The sequence below is a fragment of the Amblyomma americanum genome, chromosome 6 (genome assembly GCF_052857255.1).
Source record: "Amblyomma americanum isolate KBUSLIRL-KWMA chromosome 6, ASM5285725v1, whole genome shotgun sequence".
NCBI lineage: Eukaryota > Metazoa > Arthropoda > Arachnida > Ixodida > Ixodidae > Amblyomma > Amblyomma americanum.
The window spans coordinates 41,375,181-41,386,208 of record NC_135502.1 but is presented as its reverse complement, the minus strand read 5'-3'; the positions used below and the strand labels follow the sequence as shown (position 1 = coordinate 41,386,208).

Here is an 11,028-nt window from a genome sequence, read left to right as displayed (position 1 = left end):
GTTTTGCCGTAACAGAAGGTCAAGTGCGGCGATACAGAAAATAGTACAATCACTCGAAACCGCCGCTGTGCAGAGAAAGTGACTTCGAATTTTACTGTAAACTTCTCCCACAGTTATAGTACTCCAGCCGAAAAAAAGAGATTGAATTATTCCGTTGTCTGAAGTCATACAGACATCCAGCTTCTGTCGTTTCTTTTTCAAGCACCATGACCGCAGTGTATGTGCACCTGCTTTTAAATTTCAGCGCGCTAAAAACATAAACAAAAATCAAAGAGAAAATTGAACTTCGACATGCCTCGCGGCATTCTTGAAACTTTCAAATAACGAAGGCAGGACGTCGGAGTAACATTTACTCTCCTTCGATCTGCTCAGATCTGTGTTCTTCGACTGGACAAAGAACGTACTTTTTTTTATTTGCTCGGCAGAAGCTTTTTCAGTAATTACATAATCGATAGGCATAGAATTTAGTACTCGTGCTTTTGACAAACCACCAGCACGCAACGATGGTTTCGGAAACGCGTAGTCGGATTACTCTGGAACATGCATTGCAGTATCTGTAATCTGTGAAACGTTTCTTTCTAGTTTTAACGCGGTTGATTATGGACGCATGCAAGCTATACAATTGTGAGTAAGCTAAAAGCTTTCAGAATTACAACGGCAATTACGACGCATTGCATGTCTCACTGGAAAACAGCAGCATTGCAGATTCTCAGTACCTGCGCCACCAAATGAAAAACTGAATCCGTGTAGCTGTTTGAACTTTAGAACGGCTTGGGGTTAGTCTTGTGTTGGCTTCCCGATTGGCGAACTCGCGGACGCCGGCCAGTCACAGACCTTCATTAACATACATGAGGCTTATTCTAGTAGCTGTTTTAACTTTAGAACGGCTTGGGGTTAGTCTTCGTCTTGGCTTCCCGGTTGGCCAACTCGCGGATGCCGGCCAGTCACAGACCTTCATTAATATTGTTGAGGTTAATTCTAGTGTTACTTTAGAACTCTGGTGCGCGACCTTGGCTGCGGGATTTAGGACTTCGTACACTGCAATAGTTACTCCTGTACTCAGCTTTTCATCCACGTCAAAAACCTGCAGTGTTCGCGATTAGTCTGGTGTAGATATCGTCCTTTAGCCTGCAGTGAAGTTTTTAGTAGCGAAGGTATACAGTTGAACCTCTTTATAACGAAGTTGGAGGGGTCCGGCGATTACTTCGTTATAACCGTAGATTCGTTATACCCTGTATTGACCGAGCTTCCAAGTGGAATCGTGATTTCTTCGCTATATCAATTATTTCGTCATAAATTGTTGCCTCACAGCGAGGTTCGATTGTAGAATGGCCCATAGGTGCCGGCATTGCAGAGGGGAAGGGCGGGGCAGCAAAAAACTACAAGGGCTTGCTCCATGCGGGGCAATACATGAAAGAAGAGAGGAAGAAAGTTTGTTCAGCCCTTATGAAGAATCAGCGCACGATTGTCAGGATACAGTAGGTTGGCTTTCCATTAATTCGAGGTCTCCTGCAGCGGTCAATAAGGTTAAATTTACTTCATTTCTCTAAAATTACATTTATATCAGAGGGCGTATATATGCTATCGAGTTCGATTAACGCGTAAAAACTACATCATGGTACAGGCAACGCATTGCGTTTAGTCATTCTCTTTAATGTAACTAAAGAATTACACCAAACAATAAGCATAAACAGCATCAAGACGGTCTTCATTACCTTTCCAAGAAAGCGACTTTTCTTTAAAAGCAGCGAAAATTAAAAAAAAAATTGCGAATGTGCAGAATTTCGAAGTAAAAAAAACTGCTGCAGCCATTTTCCATACTTTTCTCTTGAGGCACGGCGCACACAGAGCGAAAGAGCTAAAGAAATGGCTCTCCATTGAACGCTTTACCGACGGCAGGATTCCAGGAGGAACGCGTTTGAAACTTCGCTTTTCAAGATCATCTCGAAATAAAAGCTTCTGTCTACCCCCCCCCCCCCCCCCCCACCTTTTTTTTTTTTGCACTCAGAGCAGCCTCCCCAGACCACTTTCTGACACAGAGCGAAGCCAGGTACCATTTGCTCTGCGCAGATTCCACGTTTTTCCTGTATAAATAAATGCTGTCTTGTTTGTTATTGGCAACCAGTTGCACCATTATCCGGATTGAAAGGAATTTATTTGTAAAATGCGCCCACATCTGCATTCGCGTTGCCCCCACCAAAGTGCCGGGGAGCATGCTCGCCTGTGATTGGCATTTTTGTCAAGCCCGCGCAAGGTGATTGCGGGGCACTTTAGAGGCTAAAGTCTTATTCTTCAGGAAGCGAGAAAACTAAGACTAGATTTTCCTTTTCGCACTTTCCGAGTACTGTTCGCGTTGATGTTGGTGTAGAAAAAAAGTCTTTTCAACGAGGCTTCCTTCTGCCGCAAGTAATCTCTTTTTCTTTGAACTGTGCAAACTTGTCACTGCCGAGAAAATCTCGGATGAATTCTGTGAATTTTCACTGCAATATCCCAGCCCGTCAAAGTCGCAGCTGTACTTATGATATGATGTCAAAGAGTGTTTTCTGAAGCTTAATCCGGATATTTCAAACTTGATCGCCACGAATTTCGTCAGATACTAATAGAGGTCATGGAGTTTCACAGCAGTGTAATGGCGCAGAAAAAACACACACGGTGAATAGCAAAACAGTTTTTAATTCTCGAGGTTTCAAAGCGTGAATACCGCTTAAGCTACTGTCAACTCCGCCTTTCTAGAATACAATCGCTGCACCACCGGACGATGTTTTTTATTTATTTTTTTTATATATTTTATATTGCCGTGACCGGTCGACAGTGCATCGGCACAGTGATAAACCTTCGCCTCTCATGAATAAAATTGTCTCTGCTGCTCTTCTGAAATTCGACGAAATAAAAAATTTGATGTGTGAAAAATTGCTCCGAGCATAGCTGTGAGGAATTGCAGGTTCCGTCTCGATCGACCAGGGGCACGACTGCGACCTATCTTACATTTTGGCCTTGCGTGCGGTTCCGCTCAGAAACATGCCAGGATGCTGGGATCGTTCGAAAAAGTACTGGTACTGAAGCATGGTGCCTAGTTTGAAGCTAATAGACACACTGCAGGGAACAAGATTGACTTAGAATCTGTATAGGTTGCCAGAAGCTTTGCCAGAGGCGATGAAGCAAGGAATAATATAACACGCTACTTCCTGCTCTAATTTTGTATTCATTTCCGCCGATTTGTTAACATGCTCAGCAATTACACACAAAGTTACTCTGAATGGGCTTCGCCCATTTTTTTTGTTTTTGTCTCGTCGGGTACGCGCTACCTTTCGTCTACCACTAGAGCAGGTTTTTGTCGCATTCTATACCAAAAATTGCAAGGACGTTAAGTCTCTAATTTTTTGAAATTTTGTGTAGTGATGACGAAAACAGAGATTTCGGGGTCTGCTCCTACCTGCTTCCTGCCTATTTCGTATTTCCTGCTTATGGCTTGGAAATACAGTCGAGTCATGTGAAATATTGCCTATGTAGACAACTAGAAAGTGCGCTGTGGAATGTTTAGTGGCTGCTTCACTTGCCAAAGACAGAAGGCGAGACCGCAATATCTGGGCTGCAGCAGATCGCCAACTGTAAATAGACTGGTGCAAACACCAGACATTCATAACAGCGGCCCAAGGAATACGTCAAACAGTGAGAGCAGGCAAACAGTAGCGGCCCATCAGATCCAGTCGCCACAGCTCCAAAGCAGATGCATTCTGTCGAAAGTTCTGGTCGAGTGTTATCGGAAATGAACGCACAGTTATCTGAAAGCCCAAAGCGTAGGGTCAGTAAATGAACATTCTGTACTGAACGTTACACTGGCGCAAAGGCACCATCTTCATCCTGCAATGTGTGAACTTGTTGTCCATGCATAACCAGAGTTGTGGTATTCCTCGCTCAGTTCGGAGTGTTTCAGAGAACAGCCTCGAGTTGAAAAAAAAAAAATGTCAGACATTGCATCGCTTAAAAAACATCTTAAGGACTTGTGAGAGAGAGACGGGAGGCCGCCTTGTTCACACGTCATTCACAAAGACAAATGGAAGTCATATTTCCAGCAGACGGTCGGAGTTGTCGCGAAACGCTTTCCGAGTCAGCGGAAAAAAAATGCTTTCGGTCGGAATTGAGAACAAAACGTTCCTTCGGTTTGTTTTGATTTTGTTCTAGAAATGAAACTGTCACTAAATCGTAAGCACCACAACTTGTCGGGTCTCCCCCCTCGGTTTGCTTTTTCTCATCGAGTATTTTTTTCTGAACAAAATGTCGCGCCCTGACTTGTCGAAAATGCGATACCATCGTAAAGAGAAAGTTGGCACATTGTTTCTTTTCTCATATAAACTATAACGTGATCATAAGGTAGCGGAAACTAATAATCTCCATAAAAGGAGTCGCTGCCACACCTACATGCATATTTTCTTTTTCTTGCTTTTATTGGAAATGTTGTAAAACAAAGTAACTAAAAGTCATCTAATAAATATACAGCAGATGTCTCCCGCTAGTACTCAGCAACAGGGTCGTCAAGTGCGCGCTAGCATGGAGACCTTAACTAAAATTCAGGACAGCCCAAAACTGGAGGGGACACTTAAGTTCCACCTTAAGGGTGTGACACGATAGTGTGAATGGGTTAATCACCATATATGCACAACTTGTCATTCTCTACTTAACATTCATAGACCCCTCCCTATTGAAAAATGTGTACAGGTTTGAATAGGTCGACAAATAGGATTATGGCACATTTCGTTTAACATTATAGGATGAAGCTTCCAAAGCGATTCAGCCTTTGAGAGACTTCTTAGTGAAGGGCCCCGTATAACTTCGATTACCCGTGGTTAATTACCGTGCACTTACATCACACAGTGCATGCAAGTCGTGGGTTCGAACCCGCCCGCTACGGTAGCACTTCGATGGAGGAAAAATGTGAAAGGTCTGTGTACTGTGCATTGTTAGTGCTCGCTAAGAACTCCAGGTGGTCGAAATTATCCGGAGCCCTCCTCTACGGCGTCCCTCATAGACTGAGCCGCTTTGGGACGTCCATCCTATAAAGCCAAACCAAATGTGCCATAATCCTATTTCCTGACCCATTAAAACCTATATACATTTTTCAGTAGGGCTGGGAGTCCTCACAACACTTCTGGCGCACTGGTGCAACGGTTAAGCGATGTCCTGCGATGACAGGTGCTGCCACCAACGGGGCTTGTGCCACTCAGGTTGCTTTTCCGGACGAACCTCTTGCGACAAATCATTTATTTAACTGTCACCTGCTACGGTGGTTACTTTGTCGCAATCCGGTGGGCAGGTTCGATGAGACGCAAGGTCACGTGACCTAGGTGGCCCACCTAGGTTGTTTTTCTCCAGGGATTTTTCTCTGACAACGCCGACGATGACGCCAAAGACGACGGATTTTCTGCAGAACCAGAGCCTTAACGGTCTCGCGCTGAAATTCACAGGGACCCCTAATTGCAATACAAATGTGTTGGAAACACGAACCGCTGTTGATGCCTTTACCGGAAGCGACGTCACCTGACCGGAAATGACGTCGCTTCCTTCTAGCCAGTCGGCGAATATTATGACAGACAACACATTTTGGCCTCACGAGGCTTCTAACGCTATAGCACTAAAAGATAAACGCGCATTTTAAGGGGCAGGAAAGGAGTGCTGCGAACTATAACACAAACTCAAGTGAACGATCTACTGGCTGGAATCAAGTGGAAGATGTGTGATTGAGTAGGACATGTTGTGCAATGAGCAGATTTCCTCTGATACGTTGTATAACACAATGAATTAAAAGACCACGAAAAAATTTACCATTGGTGACAGAAGGCCTCGCCCCTTTCACCCTGATCCCCAAGGCCTTCGATATCATCGTCGGAGGCGTTTCGTGCAAGATGAAATTAAAGTGATTTACTCCTCGTTTCTCCCAGTCAAAGCTTCAATTTTATATTTAGCCTATGGATGGATCGATTTTTCTATTCAGTCTCACGCAGATAAGCTATTTGGCACTGAACAGCCCATTTCTATACAAATAAAGTCCTGAGATTACAGCAGCCATAGTCGAAAAGTGAGGTGAAGCACGTGTATATAATTGTATGTGGATAGCAATGGCTCTCTAGCCTTCAGAAAAGAGAGTTAGTATTAAGAAAACTTAATTGAAGCCCGTTGCTGTCTCCTGTGGCGTAGTGCGCCCTCTACACAGGTGCTATTTGAATGCGGCGTTAGATTTATGGAAAAGTCTTTCACGCGCAGGAGAGCTGCACATGTCTGCACCAACCAAACTCTGAAAGCGTAATTGCGGTAGAGAAAGTTGTAGTCCGACAAAGAATCTCACCTTTTTTGGGACAATAATAAAGTTTGTGCCTCGAACTCAACGCGATTTGAATAATGTTTAACAAGCACCAAGGACTACTGCTGCGAGTAAGTAACGCTGAAAGAAAAGCTTCTCGTAAACTTTTTTGTGTGCGAATGGTCGCTCCTTTTGGGGCTACATGCAATGCATGCTCTTAGAGCCCGGATGCTCTCTTTATGTACACGAGGGAGACATCAGCTATATACTCCGCGGAAGCAATTGGGGGCGTCATGGAAATGGCCCTCCAGGGTCTCTTGAAAGGAAAAAAAAAACGCACCACTTTTGCATTGTGATATTTTTGTTGGAAACGTCATAACTGTTTCTTTTTTTTTCATTGTAGCCAGAGAGAAAAAACAAAAAAAAACAAAATGTAATGAAGTGTTTTGACCTTGACGCTAGAGTTGCGATGACTTTTGAGCTCAGCGAATACAGCCTGCATTTTTATTATGTCGTGATCCACAGGAAGACTCATCATTCTGGGTAATTTTTCATCTCTTCGAAATGTTTTCGTCCGGCCTCATTCGGATTCAGCGAAAACATAGTTGGCTACTCTTCCGTCCATTATAGAATTGCGCAATTCGTGCGTGAGAGTATACACCGCAGTCATTTTCTGGATCCTCGGAGTTTCCCATTGCCCCTCCTGAGACTGACGTCGTCTCCGGGCCCGAAAATTTCAGCCGAGTGTCTACGTAAGAGTTTCAATTTTTTTACTTCAAAAGCAACACCACCATAATGGGAGCATCAGTCGCAGTGCCGTTTCCATGGAAAGCGCCTGAGTGGGTGCGCATTGGACTGACCCTCGTAACATCAATGTCGTAAGCACGTTCTTCCTATGCCGTCATGGAAACTCATATTTCATATAGCAGGGGCTGACGATGTTCACCTTCTGCCAATATGAGTGAAACCATACGTCATTCGTATCGCATAGATTATGTATTTGCTCAGTCCTCGGAAGAAGAAACGTAGCAATGGGAAGGATAGCGACGGGCCTGAGAAACTTACCGTTGTAACGCATGCGGTTCGTTTGAGGCCCTACCTCCATATTAGCCAAGGCGGGCCTGCCTCTTTATTACTCATTCATTGAGGATTATCTGGCAATGCCCCCCCCCCCTCCTTTTTATCCTGTAAGGAACACCCCCAACAACAACACCTACCTAACAGAGAGGGTTGATGCACTCCTCTGCACTGCTTAGCTAAAACCTCGTGGACCAAGAACTGTTGATCTCCATGATCAGCAGCGCAACGGTCAGGGTATTCCATAAGGAACCACTGAGACATGATTTACTAGCCATCACTACGAGGAACAGCGTCATCACACGCATTTTCACTGTCATCAGCCTGGCTATGTCCTGACAAAGAAAAACACCTCTCCCTTTCTTCCCTTGTTCTCCGCTTTGTTACTGCAATAAAGCATCATTCATACTTTCTCATTTATACTTTTCCTTCCAAGGCCAGTTTGTCCTCATTTCAGCCAGGTTATCATCGCCACTCAAGGTGTACTGATGCTGAACACCGTAGACATGATAACGCTTGCTTCATTATTTGTTACATTTCAAGCTACATCTCTGATCCCGTGTAAATAACGCAATAAATCATGATAAAAAGGCGTAAACAACCCTTAAACATATGCTTCATACTGAAATCGACTTCTAATTGCGGAGAAGGGCTGCGATAGTTGAAAAAGTTCAGTGGCTGAGGACACCATAGTGACCAGCGAAAGAAATGCGTCTTGAGTCTTACGTACAAATGGCATTATCTGAAATGCTGAGATCCGGGGTGAAACCTCTGCGTTTATACGGTACACCTTGCTGGACTCTCTATCGATGCGAAGTTGCACACAAAAGCCGTACTTAATTTGCGTAGCGGCAACTTTACGAAACGGGTGTGATGCACTGAAGAGGCCGGCATTTCTTCCTGACTAGTGGCCTCGGCTTTTTTTTATTTTTAGATTAGCCTCTGCATGCCTGGAATGCAAATACTTAAGGAATGCAGACACTGCACCGACAGTGCGATAGATTTCCAGAGTCGCCTCCTAACTTCCGCATTCTAGGCGGTAGAATGTCTTGGCGAACGAAACCTATCAGCATTGCTATTCCTCCTAAACAGTGTTTCGCTTTTACACTTACTCGATTGTGGTGAAGATGCGATGACTTTTAATGCTTTCTTCGGGCGCTCGCAATTGCTGCAAATTCGCAGAAGAAAATGAATGTTTCAGGCCATTTTTCATGAGCTTAAACCGTAGTCGCCGTTCTTCACTGGCAGCGTACTATGCTGGAGACTTTCGATGACTAGACGTGAAAGGTTGTCTTTATTGTTTATTTTTATTCGTGCACTGCCTCCCCAGCGCGATGGTTTTGGCGATAGCTGAATCCCGCTGCACGATACACAGGCTATGCGTGATGTAAATCAATGCTAAGATGATGCAATGCTAAGAACGAAGCGAGAGCGGCTGTTGGTGAGGTTGTGATTCTTGTCGTTGCCTCAAATACAATGGCACATACCCATGGTGGGGGATGACAACATTTGTGTCTTGTACATGTTTATGCATGCCCAGCTTTCCTGGACATCACCAACTAGCGCCATCTGTCATCCGTCACTGGCGAGCACCGCGTAACTTAATAGGGACATTTTCATTAGCAAATGAGAGAAATTTGGAGGCCCACAGTCTATGCGCAAAAAGCGCCTCACCGGGCAAGATAATGTGTCTCCTCTGGGGGCGGGGGGGGGGGGGATATAAGCCAAGCCAAGTATCACTATCTCTGAATATCTGATTTAATATCTGCTACGGGTCCCATATGGACCCAATATATTAAACTTATTTTGGGGAATGTCACGGAGTGCTTGAAGCTTGCTTCACCTCCGCCACGGGTTGGCCCGGTATTGCACTGCCTCCGGGATCGGCCCGGAATATAATGAGCGCGTGTCTTTTCTTTCAATCTTTGCTCTCCTATCTTTCAACTCTCCTATTTTCAGCATGTGGCAGCGATTGTGGCTCAGCCAGTGGGCAGGCCCGTGCACTTTCCCTTTCGTTCTTCCTGACAACAACAGCAAGCAACAAGCAAGCAAGCCAAGTATCACACTTGTCGGAGCAGTTCTTGTTTGCTGATGTCACTTTCTGTCGGCATTTCCTTGTGTGGCGACGTCATTCCCGCTCAGGCCCTGTAAAGGGACCTTCCATTGCCATAGACTTGTTGGTAACAACGCGTTTTCTCTGGGATTGTTTGTCTCCTGATGCTTATAGCCAGTTCAGTCATTACTTCCGATGTTGACAACATTGATCAGTATTATCCGGTGAATCCCACTAGTACACCTTTTTTAAGCCGAGCCGAAGTTGATATTTTTAATATATTAGTTGTATATTTTATGTAATGTATTTAATTGATATTTTAGTACATTTTTAATGTATCTGATGTAAGTTTTTAGTATATTTAAATGTATTTAATGCATATTTTAGTATAATTTTATTTATAATAATTATACTAAGCGGACAGAAATGTATTTTTGATGCATTTATACGAATGTTCAAAATATTACTCCTAGCATACTTATAAAGCATTCGTATTGCAAATTAAGCATAAATACAAAAAATGCGAAATAAACACGAAATTAATAAACGTGTTCGAAATGCATTTTTAACACAGCCTTTTTTCGCCAAGGGATGGGTTGGTGCAATGTCGAGGTTTCATTCGAAACTGCCTGAATCTGTATGAAAGGAATAAATGCGTCGCATATGTGCTGGTAGATAAGCATAGCTCTCCAATAGCACCATTGTTCTTCGCGTTTCATGAATCAGCAAAGAAGGTATCTGCACTATGAGCACAACAGCGACTATAATGTATTGCGTTGGCGTCCCTCCCGCCACGAAAGTTGTATATTTTAAGTATCCCAGGAAATAAGCTGTTGCATTTTTTAAATTTCGAGGAGTATTATAAAAAAAAAATATCTGCAAATGCGCGAACATTCACTCTCGCCAATGCTGAGCAAGAAACCGCACGGGGGGGGGGGGGGGGAGTGGGGGGGGGGGGTAAGGCAGGCGACGAAAGCGAACAATTCCCATGCCCTATCTCAATGCCTCAGGCTGCACTTCAAACGACACACCAGAGGCCTTACGTCGAACACACCCCGTGTTGTAAACGTGTTGTCGTCGTCGCGCGGGAGGAATGGTTCAGCCCCGCCCAGGGCCCTCTTCACAGTCGAAAATCGACGTCGCTCTAGTGCACAGGGCGTTTAGAATCCGCGTATTTAACCGCAGCAGGCGCAGTTCCCCAGAAAACAATGCTCGCCCTTTCTTCCTAGATGCGTCGTCCTTCTTGTTTTGAGAAACATTGCGTGAAGAAGCGCCTTTCGCTCGCTGTCGCTATCACGCTCGTTCGAATTGTTTTTCGGCACGCAAATGCCAAATATTTAATATTTTATTTTTTCTTGTCCTTCTTCACCGCCCTTCTCTCCCCTTTTCTGTGTTGCTGTGAAAAACGACGGAAATACGGTTGTCGATGCACTTTCGTGTTGAAAGTTGTCTGTAAGATTCCCCAGACTCTGAACGTTTGCGCGAAAAGCAATTTAATAAATGTATGCGCATTTGTGTGAATCCTGCGAAGGTAGAGAAATGGGCTGTCTACGAAAAAAAACGAAAGTTGGAAGCAAACGTTGCAATGGCTTATGGAATCAAT

The 11,028-nt window shown here is 44.3% G+C and overlaps 1 pseudogene; it reads left to right on the top strand.

The window, feature by feature from the left end:
• The first annotated feature begins 9,107 nt into the window (after nt 1-9,107).
• LOC144095748 (U2 spliceosomal RNA) lies at nt 9,108-9,269 on the top strand (annotated as a pseudogene).
• Nucleotides 9,270-11,028: the final 1,759 nt, after the last annotated feature.